Here is a 13,717-nt window from a genome sequence, read left to right as displayed (position 1 = left end):
GTTTGCTGATGTTTTTGTTGTATTAAAATTCAATGGGATTTCTCAGTTCCTTGTGTTGTACAAATACTGACATTTCAAATATAGTACATTTGGAGTGGAAAGTTTCATTTGTGGTTCTCTTTATTGGGAATGGCAGGTGTTTTCCTCATAAATTAAACTGTCAAGTCAGAAATTTTGTGAAAGTTGTGGAATTACACATTTACAAATTCAGGGGCATGTGAAGGATTGTGGCAGTCTCTTGGTGAGTCCACATGTAGAGGTCTGTTACGGCCCATACATGTAAACGTTTGCGGATATTCGCACGCTCTTTGTAGGCAGTTTGCACCCTGGAACAACACAGTTTTACTACTGGCAAGCCAGGTGAAATGTTGTTCGCAAGGTACGAAAATGGAAGTAGCATGTCTAATTTGAGGGTATTTAAGAGCTTGTCCTCTGGAATTTGTTTGGAGAAGCAAAATCATTCTATTTCACAAGCCCATGCTTATGTTGGATTTCCGCATGGTTTTGAGAATAACTGCAATTACGAGTAGTGCCTAGGGTATTAGAATACATTAGAATTAATATTATCCACTTCCTTCTCAGATTTTATTCCCCAAACATGAATTAACATTTCACTTGAGTTAAACCCTTGCCGCTATTTTCCGGTATGTACATTTTAGTAGCATGCATTTTAATGTATACTCAAGTACTCCTATGTAACCAACAGACTGATATATTTCCACAATGTAGCTGTGACTGTTAAATCATTTATGGCTATCAATGAATTTCTTAAATGAATTGTTTTAACTTTAGAGAAAAAAGGAAAATGAAAGAATTTCTAAAAATCTGAATGACATCTCAACTGGATATCTTGGGATGGATTTAATCCTGTTATTGCACAAATGAATTCAAACTGTGATTAGTTGGATTTAGAGAGTGCGCATTATAATGAAATTAATACAACTATGGACGTTTTAAGACGCTGAATTCACATTTGGTTTAGCCACACCAAGCTAAATAACACCCATGGGAGTTTAAAAAAAAGACATCAAATTACTCCGCTTTAAGGTGTGTTCCATCAAGTAAGAATATGTTTCATACTTTCTATTTGATTAACGATGATTTACTGCTGATGTTACCCATAATCCTTTGTAAATAGAAAGCTTAAATGTACAATACTATGAACAATTGACATGCCTTTTTAGATAGAGCTATGCAGAGTGCAAGCTGTCTTGTTTCCAAAGACCATAGTTGACTTACTATGAATTTACAGAGGCGTACAGCTTGACCATTGCTTACCATTGGTTGGGTTTATGATAACTCTCATTTACTTGATTCTTATTCAGTGGCTTTCTAAAACGATGTGCCTACTTTTGCATGATAAATGCACAAAAAATGTTGGAAGGATTCTGCAGTTTTTTTTTTACTCTAATAATGCACGGAGGCCTCCTATCAATACCTCAGTGCTAGAGCTCTGACCATTAAAAGTATAATGCTTGGTTGGCCTATACCCAAGTGGCATAACTTCGCTAACTTATATTTCCCTAGTATGTGGTACCAAGGGTACTTAGGGCCTATAATCCAAATTTTCCCTCAAGGCTGCAGCACTTATTGTGCCACCCTGTGTAGGAAGTTGGCTCTGTATGTGCTATTTCAAAGTAAGGAATAGCATGCACAGAGTCCAAGGGTTCCCCTTAGAGGTAAAATAGTGGTAAAAAGAGATAATACTAATGCTCTATTTTGTGGTAGTGTGGTCGAGCAGTAGGCTTATCCAAGGAGTAGTGTTAAGCATTTGTTGTACATACACATAGACAATAAATGAGGTACACACACTCAGAGACAAATCCAGCCAATAGGTTTTGTATAGAAAAATATCTTTTCTTGGTTTATTTTAAGAACCACAGGTTCAAATTTAACATGTAATATCTTGTTTGAAAGGTATTGCAGGTAAGTACATTAGGAACTTTGAATCATTTCAATTGCATGTATACTTTTCAAGTTATTCACAAATAGTTATTTTAAAAGTGGACACACTGCAATTTTCACAGTTCCTGGGGGAGGTAAGTTTTTGTTAGTTTTACCAGGTAAGTACGACACTTACAGGGTTCAGTTCTTGGTCCGAGGTAGCCCACCGTTGGGGGTTCAGAGCAACCCCAAAGTTACCACACCAGCAGCTCAGGGCCGGTCAGGTGCAGAGTTCAAAGTGGTGCCCAAAACGCATAGGCTTCAATGGAGAGAAGGGGGTGCCCCGGTTCCAGTCTGCCAGCAGGTAAGTACCCGCGTCTTCGGAGGGCAGACCAGGGGGGTTTTGTAGGGCACCGGGGGGGACACAAGCCCACACAGAAATTTCACCCTCAGCGGCGCGGGGGCGGCCGGGTGCAGTGTTGGAACAAGCGTCGGGTTCGCAATGGAAGTCCATGAGAGATCAAGGGATCTCTTCAGCGCTGCAGGCAGGCAAGGGGGGGCTTCCTCGGGGAAACCTCCACTTGGGCAAGGGAGAGGGACTCCTGGGGGTCACTTCTGCAGTGAAAGTCCGGTCCTTCAGGTCCTGGGGGCTGCGGGTGCAGGGTCTTTTCCAGGCGTCGGGACTTAGGTTTCAGAGAGTCGCGGTCAGGGGGAGCCTCGGGATTCCCTCTGCAGGCGGCGCTGTGGGGGATCAGGGGGGACAGGTTTTGGTACTCACAGTCGTAGAGTAGTCCGGGGGTCCTCCCTGAGGTGTTGGTTCTCCACCAGCCGAGTCGTGGTCGCCGGGTGCAGTGTTGCAAGTCTCACGCTTCTTGCGGGGAGATTGCAGGGTTCTTTAAAGCTGCTCCTTTGGATAAAGTTGCAGTCTTTTTGGAGCAGGTCCGCTATCCTCGGGAGTTTCTTGTCGTCGTCGAAGCAGGGCAGTCCTCAGAGGATTCAGAGGTCGCTGGTCCCTTTGGAAGGCGTCGCTGGAGCAGAGTTCTTTGGAAGGCAGGAGACAGGCCGGTGAGTTTCTGGAGCCAAGGCAGTTGTTGTCTTCTGGTCTTCCTCTGCAGGGGTTTTCAGCTAGGCAGTCCTTCTTCTTGTTGTTGCAGGAATCTAATTTCTAGGTTCAGGGAGAGCCCTTAAATACTAAATTTAAGGGCGTGTTTAGGTCTGGGGGGTTAGTAGCCAATGGCTACTAGCCCTGAGGGTGGGTACACCCTCTTTGTGCCTCCTCCCAAGGGGAGGGGGTCACATTCCTATCCCTATTGGGGGAATCCTCCTTCTACAAGATGGAGGATTTCTAAAAGTCAGAGTCACCTCAGCTCAGGACACCTTAGGGGCTGTCCTGACTGGCCAGTGACTCCTCCTTGTTTTTCTCATTATCTCTCCTGGACTTGCCGCCAAAAGTGGGGGCTGGGTCCAGGAGGCGGGCATCTCCACTAGCTGGAGTGCCCTGGGGCATTGTAACACGAAGCTTGAGCCTTTGAAGCTCACTGCTAGGTGTTACAGTTCCTGCAGGGGGGAGGTGTGAAGAACCTCCACCCAGAGCAGGCTTTGTTTCTGTCCTCAGAGAGCACAAAGGCTCTCACCGCATGAGGTCAGACACTCGTCTCTCAGCAGCAGGCTGGCACAGACCAGTCAGTCCTGCACTGAACAATTGGGTAAAATACAGGGGGTATCTCTAAGATGCCCTCTGTGTGCATTTTTTAATAAATCCAACACTGGCATCAGTGTGGGTTTATTATTCTGAGAAGTTTGATACTAAACTTCCCAGTATTCAGTGTAGCCATTATGGAGCTGTGGAGTTCGTTTTTGACAGACTCCCAGCCCATATACTCTTATGGCTACCCTGTACTTACAATGTCTAAGGTTTTGCTTAGACACTGTAGGGGCATAGTGCTCATGCACATATGCCCTCACCTGTGGTATAGTGCACCCTGCCTTAGGGCTGTAAGGCCTACTAGAGGGGTGACTTACCTATGCCACAGGCAGTGGGAGGTTGGCATGGCACCCTGAGGGGAGTGCCATGTCGACTTAGTCATTTTCTCCCATCAGCACACACAAGCTGGCAAGCAGTGTGTCTGTGCTGAGTGAGGGGTCCCTAGGGTGGCATAAGACATGCTGCAGCCCTTAGAGACCTTCCCTGGCATCAGGGCCCTTGGTACCAGAGGTACCAGTTACAAGGGACTTACCTAGGTGCCAGGGTTGTGCCAATTGTGGAAACAATGGTACATTTTAGGTGAAAGAACACTGGTGCTGGGGCCTGGTTAGCAGGGTCCCAGCACACTTCTCAGTCAAGTCAGCATCAGTATCAGGCAAAAAGTGGGGGGTAACTGCAACAGGGAGCCATTTCTTTACACAAGCCCCCCCCAGCCCACAGGCCAGGAGACTCAGCCAAAGCTGGGAGAGTCTTCCTAGTCTGTCAGGCGAGGAAGAGTAGAGGAAATAGGCTGGTTTGTTGCAGGGCCTACTCTGCCTTACATCCTCCTGTCCAGGTCATTCCCTCTGGGGAACTGACCCACTTCCACAGTGATAGGACTTAATCTGAACTGCCTCTTGTCTGTGCTTTTAATGTCTTCACCCATTCTCTCTATTTTGGGGTTAGAGGTATCCACCTCTGCTAATCTTATCTTAGCCAGGGTCACCCCTAACTTACCCAAAGAGGTTACCCAGAGCTGGAGTAACCCCACCATGACCAACAGGGTCAGGGGGCCTAACTTGCTATTTGGCATGGGGTCTGACCACCATGCCAAGGATAGGGCAGCCATAAAGGCTAACACCCAGCAGAGGCCACTGGCAGCTGTCAGTGCCCAGAACCACACCTTTAGCTCTTCACCTACAAGGGAAGGGGCTAAGTTACAGGCTTCTTTGGGTTCAGGGTGCCTGTCTGCTGTATTAGAGTGGGGGGTTACCACATCTTGTAGTAAACACCCTTCTTCCACTCTTTCTTCTGTTAGCTGAGGAGCCACCCACTCAGGCTTAACAGTTGCCTGACTAGCCAGGACTTCTTGTGGGTTAGGTTGGACTTTACCAGTGCCACTTTTGGAGTTCTCCCCTACTGGAGCAGAATCTCCTTGGCTTGCTGGAACCTTGGCTAAAGGTTGTCCACCCTTCCTACACTGTTTTCTTTTCTTTTTCTTATGGGGCCTACTTGCATTTACTGCAGAGGCAGGAACTCCAGAATCCTTGGGAGAGGACTGGCACTGGACCAGTTCCTCTCTTGGGCTCTGACTAACCTCTGGGTAGTCATTTCCAAGGAGACAATCAAGGGGGAGGTCTGTACTGACTACCACCCTTCTCCAGCTAAAAGTCCTACCCACTTCTATGGGCACAAAAGCCACAGGCCTATCTGTGACCCTGTCTGGGCTAACTCTTACTCTGGCCATCTCACCTGGGATGTACTGGTTTGAGAACACCAGCCTGTCATGCACAATAGTGTGACTGGCACAAGTGTCTCTCAGGGCAGTGGCTGGGATTCCATTCACCAGTAGGTGGTGGAAGTGTCTACTTCCCTCTGGAATCTCCAACTCACCTGTTGGGCCCTTTTTCCAGTTGAAGGCTTTGAAGACCTCCTCATCTGAGGAGTCATCTCCAATGGCTACACTGGTTACCCCTGGGATTTTGCTAGGGGGTTTGTTTTTGGGACAAGAAGTGTCCTTGGTGTGGTGCCCTGTCTGTTTACAGTTATGGCACCATGCCTTAGTGGCATCCCAGCTCTTACCCTGGTACCCACCTTTGTTTTGGGTTGTGTCTCTGGGCCCACCCACCTGGTCTGGTTTTTGGGGGCCTACAGGGGACTCTTTTTCTTTGTTTCTAGTGTCACCCACTTTCTCCTGGGGAGGCTTTGTAACCCCTTTCTTTTGGTCACCCCCAGTGGAAGTTTTGGTTACCCTAGTCTTGACCCAGTGGTCTGCCTTCTTTCCCAATTCTTGGGGAGAAATTGGACCTAGGTCTACCAGATACTGATGCAACTTTTCATTGAAGCAGTTACTTAAAATGTGTTCTTTCATAAACAAATTATAAAGCCCAACATAGTCATACACTTCATTTCCAGTTACCCAACCATCCAGTGTTTTCACTGAGTAGTCAACATAATCAACCCAGGTCTGGCTCGAGGATTTTTGAGCCCCCCTGAATCTAATTCTATACTCCTCAGTGGAGAATCCAAAGCCCTCAATCAGGGTACCCTTCATGAGGTCATAAGATTCTGCATCTTTTTTAGAGAGTGTGAGGAGTCTATCCCTACACTTTCCTGTGAACATTTCCCAAAGGAGAGCACCCCAGTGAGATTTGTTCACTTTTCTGGTTTCACAAGCCCTCTCAAAAGCTGTGAACCATTTGGTGATGTCATCACCATCTTCATATTTTGTTACAATCCCTTTGGGGATTTTCAACATGTCAGGAGAATCTCTGACCCTATTTATGTTGCTGCCACCATTGATGGGTCCTAGGCCCATCTCTTGTCTTTCCCTTTCTATGGCTAGGATCTGTTTTTCCAAAGCCAATCTTTTGGCCATCCTGGCTAACTGGATGTCCTCTTCACTGGAGTTATCCTCAGTGATTTCAGAGAGGCTGGACCCTCCTGTGAGGGAGCCAGCATCTCTGACTATTATTTTTGGAGTCAGGGCTTGAGAAGCCCTGTTCTCCCTAGATAGGACTGGTGGAGGGGATTCTTCCTCCAGTTCACTATCATCCTCCTCTGTGTTATCCACAGAGGGGTTGGCTCTATCATACTCTGCCAACAGCTCCTGGAGCTGTACTTTGGTAGGTCTGGAGCCCATTGTTATTTTTCTTATGTTACAGAGTGACCTTAGCTCTTTCATCTGGAGATGGAGGTAAGGTGTGGTGTCGAGTTCCACCACATTCATCTCTGTACTAGACATTATTCTTCTAAAAGTTGGAATGCTTTTAAGAATCTAAAACTAGTTCTAGAATCTAATTCAAACTTTTACAAACTTTTAAACTCTAAAAGAAATGCTAACAGGGACTAACACAAGGCCCTAGCAGGACTTTAAAGAATTTAGAAAACTTTTCAAATTGCAAAAATCAATTTCTAATGACAATTTTGGAATTTGTCGTGTGATCAGGTATTGGCTGAGTAGTCCAGCAAATGCAAAGTCTTGTACCCCACCGCTGATCCACCAATGTAGGAAGTTGGCTCTGTATGTGCTATTTCAAAGTAAGGAATAGCATGCACAGAGTCCAAGGGTTCCCCTTAGAGGTAAAATAGTGGTAAAAAGAGATAATACTAATGCTCTATTTTGTGGTAGTGTGGTCGAGCAGTAGGCTTATCCAAGGAGTAGTGTTAAGCATTTGTTGTACATACACATAGACAATAAATGAGGTACACACACTCAGAGACAAATCCAGCCAATAGGTTTTGTATAGAAAAATATCTTTTCTTGGTTTATTTTAAGAACCACAGGTTCAAATTTAACATGTAATATCTTGTTTGAAAGGTATTGCAGGTAAGTAGACTAGGAACTTTGAATCATTTCAATTGCATGTATACTTTTCAAGTTATTCACAAATAGCTATTTTAAAAGTGGACACAGTGCAATTTTCACAGTTCCTGGGGGAGGTAAGTTTTTGTTAGTTTTACCAGGTAAGTACGACACTTACAGGGTTCAGTTCTTGGTCCGAGGTAGCCCACCGTTGGGGGTTCAGAGCAACCCCAAAGTTACCACACCAGCAGCTCAGGGCCGGTCAGGTGCAGAGTTCAAAGTGGTGCCCAAAACTCATAGGCTTCAATGGAGAGAAGGGGGTGCCCCGGTTCCAGTCTGCCAGCAGGTAAGTACCCGCGTCTTCGGAGGGCAGACCAGGGAGGTTTTGTAGGGCACCGGGGGGGACACAAGCCCACACAGAAATTTCACCCTCAGCGGCGCGGGGGCGGCCGGGTGCAGTGTTGGAACAAGCGTCGGGTTCGCAATGGAAGTCCATGAGAGATCAAGGGATCTCTTCAGCGCTGCAGGCAGGCAAGGGGGGGCTTCCTCGGGGAAACCTCCACTTGGGCAAGGGAGAGGGACTCCTGGGGGTCACTTCTGCAGTGAAAGTCCGGTCCTTCAGGTCCTGGGGGCTGCGGGTGCAGGGTCTTTTCCAGGCGTCGGGACTTAGGTTTCAGAGAGTCGCGGTCAGGGGGAGCCTCGGGATTCCCTCTGCAGGCGGCGCTGTGGGGGCTCAGGGGGGACAGGTTTTGGTACTCACAGTCGTAGAGTAGTCCGGGGGTCCTCCCTGAGGTGTTGGTTCTCCACCAGCCGAGTCGGGGTCGCCGGGTGCAGTGTTGCAAGTCTCACGCTTCTTGCGGGGAGATTGCAGGGTTCTTTAAAGCTGCTCCTTTGGATAAAGTTGCAGTCTTTTTGGAGCAGGTCCGCTGTCCTCGGGAGTTTCTTGTCGTCGTCGAAGCAGGGCAGTCCTCAGAGGATTCAGAGGTCGCTGGTCCCTTTGGAAGGCGTCGCTGGAGCAGAGTTCTTTGGAAGGCAGGAGACAGGCCGGTGAGTTTCTGGAGCCAAGGCAGTTGTTGTCTTCTGGTCTTCCTCTGCAGGGGTTTTCAGCTAGGCAGTCCTTCTTCTTGTTGTTGCAGGAATCTAATTTCTAGGTTCAGGGAGAGCCCTTAAATATTAAATTTAAGGGCGTGTTTAGGTCTGGGGGGTTAGTAGCCAATGGCTACTAGCCCTGAGGGTGGGTACACCCTCTTTGTGCCTCCTCCCAAGGGGAGGGGGTCACATTCCTATCCCTATTGGGGGAATCCTCCTTCTACAAGATGGAGGATTTCTAAAAGTCAGAGTCACCTCAGCTCAGGACACCTTAGGGGCTGTCCTGACTGGCCAGTGACTCCTCCTTGTTTTTCTCATTATCTCTCCTGGACTTGCCGCCAAAAGTGGGGGCTGGGTCCAGGAGGCGGGCATCTCCACTAGCTGGAGTGCCCTGGGGCATTGTAACACGAAGCTTGAGCCTTTGAAGCTCACTGCTAGGTGTTACAGTTCCTGCAGGGGGGAGGTGTGAAGCACCTCCACCCAGAGCAGGCTTTGTTTCTGTCCTCAGAGAGCACAAAGGCTCTCACCGCATGAGGTCAGACACTCGTCTCTCAGCAGCAGGCTGGCACAGACCAGTCAGTCCTGCACTGAACAATTGGGTAAAATACAGGGGGTATCTCTAAGATGCCCTCTGTGTGCATTTTTTAATAAATCCAACACTGGCATCAGTGTGGGTTTATTATCCCGAGAAGTTTGATACTAAACTTCCCAGTATTCAGTGTAGCCATTATGGAGCTGTGGAGTTCGTTTTTGACAGACTCCCAGCCCATATACTCTTATGGCTACCCTGTACTTACAATGTCTAAGGTTTTGCTTAGACACTGTAGGGGCATAGTGCTCATGCACATATGCCCTCACCTGTGGTATAGTGCACCCTGCCTTAGGGCTGTAAGGCCTACTAGAGGGGTGACTTACCTATGCCACAGGCAGTGGGAGGTTGGCATGGCACCCTGAGGGGAGTGCCATGTCGACTTAGTCATTTTCTCCCATCAGCACACACAAGCTGGCAAGCAGTGTGTCTGTGCTGAGTGAGGGGTCCCTAGGGTGGCATAAGACATGCTGCAGCCCTTAGAGACCTTCCCTGGCATCAGGGCCCTTGGTACCAGAGGTACCAGTTACAAGGGACTTACCTAGGTGCCAGGGTTGTGCCAATTGTGGAAACAATGGTACATTTTAGGTGAAAGAACACTGGTGCTGGGGCCTGGTTAGCAGGGTCCCAGCACACTTCTCAGTCAAGTCAGCATCAGTATCAGGCAAAAAGTGGGGGGTAACTGCAACAGGGAGCCATTTCTTTACACCCTGTGTGTGACAATGTAAATCATATCTCCCTGCTTGCGCATGTAGACTGGACGAGCAGTTTTTAAACTGCTAACTCATCTTTACCATTTACACTAATAGGCAAAGTCCAGCCCTCCCTTTTTAGTATATATAAATCAGCCCTACAGCAGCCCTAGAGAGTCCCAAGGCAGGGTGCAATATGTTAAAAAGTAGGACATATATTTTTATATGTACAAACAGCACAGTCTCCAAATTGTTGTTTTTGATGTGGAAAGGCTAGTAGCCTAATTGACGAGTAAAGGATTACAGAACAGGGTTACACTCTGACAACTTAGCTGTGCTAACTTCGGAATGGAACTACTGAAGTTGGTACTTCAAGGTAGCAAAATAATAATTACCTTAAACTTGACTTGATGCCAAAGTTGAATTTAAATTAACTTTTATATGTAAGGCAGACTTAGAAAGTTGTCTCTCTGTTTCCCATGTTTTCCAGTGGCCATTCGCTGATGCTGGCCACAAGGCAGCCTTCTGCTGCCCTGGGAAGAAGTGTGAACCACTCCCAGTAAAGGAAACAAAAGAGGCCAGCTGGTGGAAGAGTTCTCACTTCTCGTTAGCAGGAAACCACACAAGGTGTGAGCCCAAAAGGAGAGCTTCCAAGGAGAAGCACTTTTGTTTTGGTAGACAAGTTGGCGATGGGGACAGAGAGGGGAAAATAGTTGTCGAACCAGTTTTCGCATTGGCATGTGGCCCTCAGGTAGCCACACCTCTAGAGTGGGCTACCAAGCTCCATTCACCAAGAGAGAGGGCCTACCACCTTAAGAGTGGGCAAAATGTTACACTCTGGAATGGCTAGATGCCACACATCACGGGATAATCAACTTCAGATGGGAAAGGATCGGGTAGCCCATTGGCTAGTAACAGCCACATCCGCAGAGGACACTTTTTGGGCATAAATATGGCAGCCCTAGCACTCAAACCTCAGATCATATCTGCACTGAACGAAGGACTGAAGAAGAACTGCCCTACATTTATTTGGATCTGGAAAGAGAGGCTGCATGACCTGTAGACTGCGCCTGCTGATCCTTGGGATAGCAAAGACAGGACTGTGCCTGTGGTGCCTGGCTTGTGGAAAAGTCACACCTATGCCCCAGACAGAAGAGATTAACTCCACTAGTCAGTTTTCTGCCTTCCTGTTATAGCTACAGGGTCACAAAAGTCTAAGAACCTCGCCTTGGCAAGCCAGTAGCTGCAATCATTTAACTGTCACTGATTGCTGATGTGAAGCCTGGGAGACCGAGTCTGGAAACTTGAGAATTACACCTAAGGCTACTGGACCAGAGAGAGTCATTGAAGTGCACTTTGATCACGCAAGAAGGACACAAGCCTCCACCACAGGAAACCAATGGTTTTGCTGTGACCAGAGAGACCAGTAGTTCCATGGCAACTGGACTTTTGCTGGACCCACCAGGACTTCAAGACACATTGACTCTTGTGACCACATTTGCCCCAGGACTGGGGATTAAAGAGTAGCCCCAGGGAGCCCCTATCAACCACACAGCATCCTCAGCATTCTGTAGCATCTTCAGCATCCTGCATTCCTTGCATCCGGACAACTCCATTGAATTTTATATTTCTTTGAGTGAGGGCCAAGGCAGCAAACTGCTGCCAGCCCATTGGCCTTAAAAAGAATTGATTCAGTGCTGCTTCTTTTCCATGTTCTTTCATTTGCAGATGTAGCACAAGTCAGTAAACAATAGTGCCCCTGTCATTCTGTAGGTGCACATGCATAATGATTTTATTTTTGCTTTTTATAACTTTTGGTCATCATGCACAGCACGTGCCAGATGGAGTACAGCACTGGCACAAGTAATTTGTAAAGCCTTCAAGTCCAAAGCAGAGACCAATTGTCTTTACCAATGCTTATTATGAAAAACCTCTATAGTTCTCCATACCGCAAACAGGCCTTGATGGTGCGCCACAGATATTTAAAATAAAGCTATAGCTGAAGTAGAAATTGAATTTATTCTAGAATCTGGTGGAAACTACAAGTATGCCATAAAGCTTACATTTGCTGTTTGGGGCTGTTAAACAATAAGAATGCAATTAGACATTCATTTTCATGTCAATTATGTTGCACCATAAATCTGCTCTCCAACAGGAAACCCACTTTGTGGATTAGATTTTCCTTATGTGTTTGTTGAACAGTTGCAATGTTGTAAACATCTAATGGATCTCATGTTGCTCGCTCTTGTTTTGTCATTGTTCTTGCAAAACTTTATTCTTGGGGACACTGCTGGGCCCTCGTTAATTTAAAAAAGTAGTCCCTGGCACTAAAAAGAACTAAGTGAAAATTACTACACGGTGGTTGATGCTAACAATATCGCACATCTGAAACGAAGAGCAACAAAGTTCGTATAGAGAATGTAGAATCCTGGGGAGGGTGCCAACCTGGTATAGATACCCAACCACCATGGGTATCAGATGCACAAAACACAGAAAGAATACGAAGACGCCTCCTATGTCGTGTGCTGTATATACAAAGTGAAAACAGAGTAAAACCAGGGCACTTTGAATAATAAGTCCACGATGCAAAAAAGTTGCAGATTTCTTCATTCCTTTGTATTGAGAAAAATCAAATCAATGTTCAGAGATAATCTGCAACTTTTTTGCATCGTGGACTTATTATTCGGAGTGCCCTGGTTTTGCTCTGTTTTCACTAAAAAGAACTACTTTGTGTGAGGATGTGCTCTTTCTGAAGAGCAGAATACCATAACTCACATTCAAGTGACCCCATAGGTCAAGTGTGCTGAAACATTGCCCCACGATGCATGCTGGAATGGGTGGAATCAAAATGCAAATGATGCAACAAGAGACAAATGGGCGAAAGCTGGCTGAAAACTAATATAAATAACTATGAAATGTACATACGTTTGCTAAAATCAAAAGGGCTTGACCAACACCACACCTAAAACAACCAATCAATCTAGCATTGACAGCAAGCCTATTCCTTTGCTAACGTTTTTTTTGTAATGTTTTTGTAAACATTTGTTACAAATACATATAGTTGAAAAAATAGATAGAGATGCTTACAAATACCGATAGATAGAGAGGGTTGCATAGATAAAGGAAACTTAATCACAATGCATTAACTGCCCACAACTCAGCTTCCTCTCTTACTACTCATGCATTTTTGGCTTACCTTTGACCATGTTACAGTGCTTATCTGCCTTTTAGGTAGCGTTTGTGCTAAACAAATACTATATAAATACATACACAGATGGTTGCTTAGATAGATAGGGGGTCATTCTGACCCCGGCGGTAATTACCGCCATGGCGGAGGTTGGCGGTAGCACCGCCAACAGGCCGGCGGTGCTCCGCCGGGCATTCTGACCGCGGCGGTACAGCCGCTGCCCGTCAGAATCCTCCATGGCGGCGGAGCGCGCTCCGCCGCCATGGGGATTCTGACACCCCCTACCGCCATCCTGTTCCTGGCGGTTCTCCCGCCAGGAACAGGATGGCGGTAGGGGGTGCCACGGGGCCCCTGGGGGCCCCTGCCGTGCCCATGCCACTGGCATGGGCACGGCAGGGGCCCCCGTAAGAGGGCCCCACAACGTATTTCAGTGTCTGCTTAGCAGACACTGAAATACGCGACGGGTGCAACTGCACCCGTCGCACCTTCCCACTACGCCGGCTCAATTCTGAGCCGGCATCCTAGTGGGAAGGTTGATTTGCCCTGGGCTGGCGGGTTGTCTTTTGGCGGCCGCCCGCCAGCCCCGGGCAAATCTCAGAATCACCGCCGCGGTCTTTTGACCGCGGTGCGGTGTTCTGACGGCGGTACCTTGGCGGACGGCCTCCGCCGTCCGCCAAGGTCAGAATGACCGCCATAGTGTTGCAAGGAAGGATGGCTGGATGGATGGATGGATGGATAGATAGATCAGGAAACTGGAATAAGTTTCAATTGGGAATATAATAGTTAT

Source organism: Pleurodeles waltl, chromosome 2_2 (assembly GCF_031143425.1).
Source record: "Pleurodeles waltl isolate 20211129_DDA chromosome 2_2, aPleWal1.hap1.20221129, whole genome shotgun sequence".
Classification (NCBI taxonomy): Eukaryota; Metazoa; Chordata; class Amphibia; order Caudata; family Salamandridae; genus Pleurodeles; species Pleurodeles waltl.
This window is presented reverse-complemented; position numbering follows the sequence as displayed.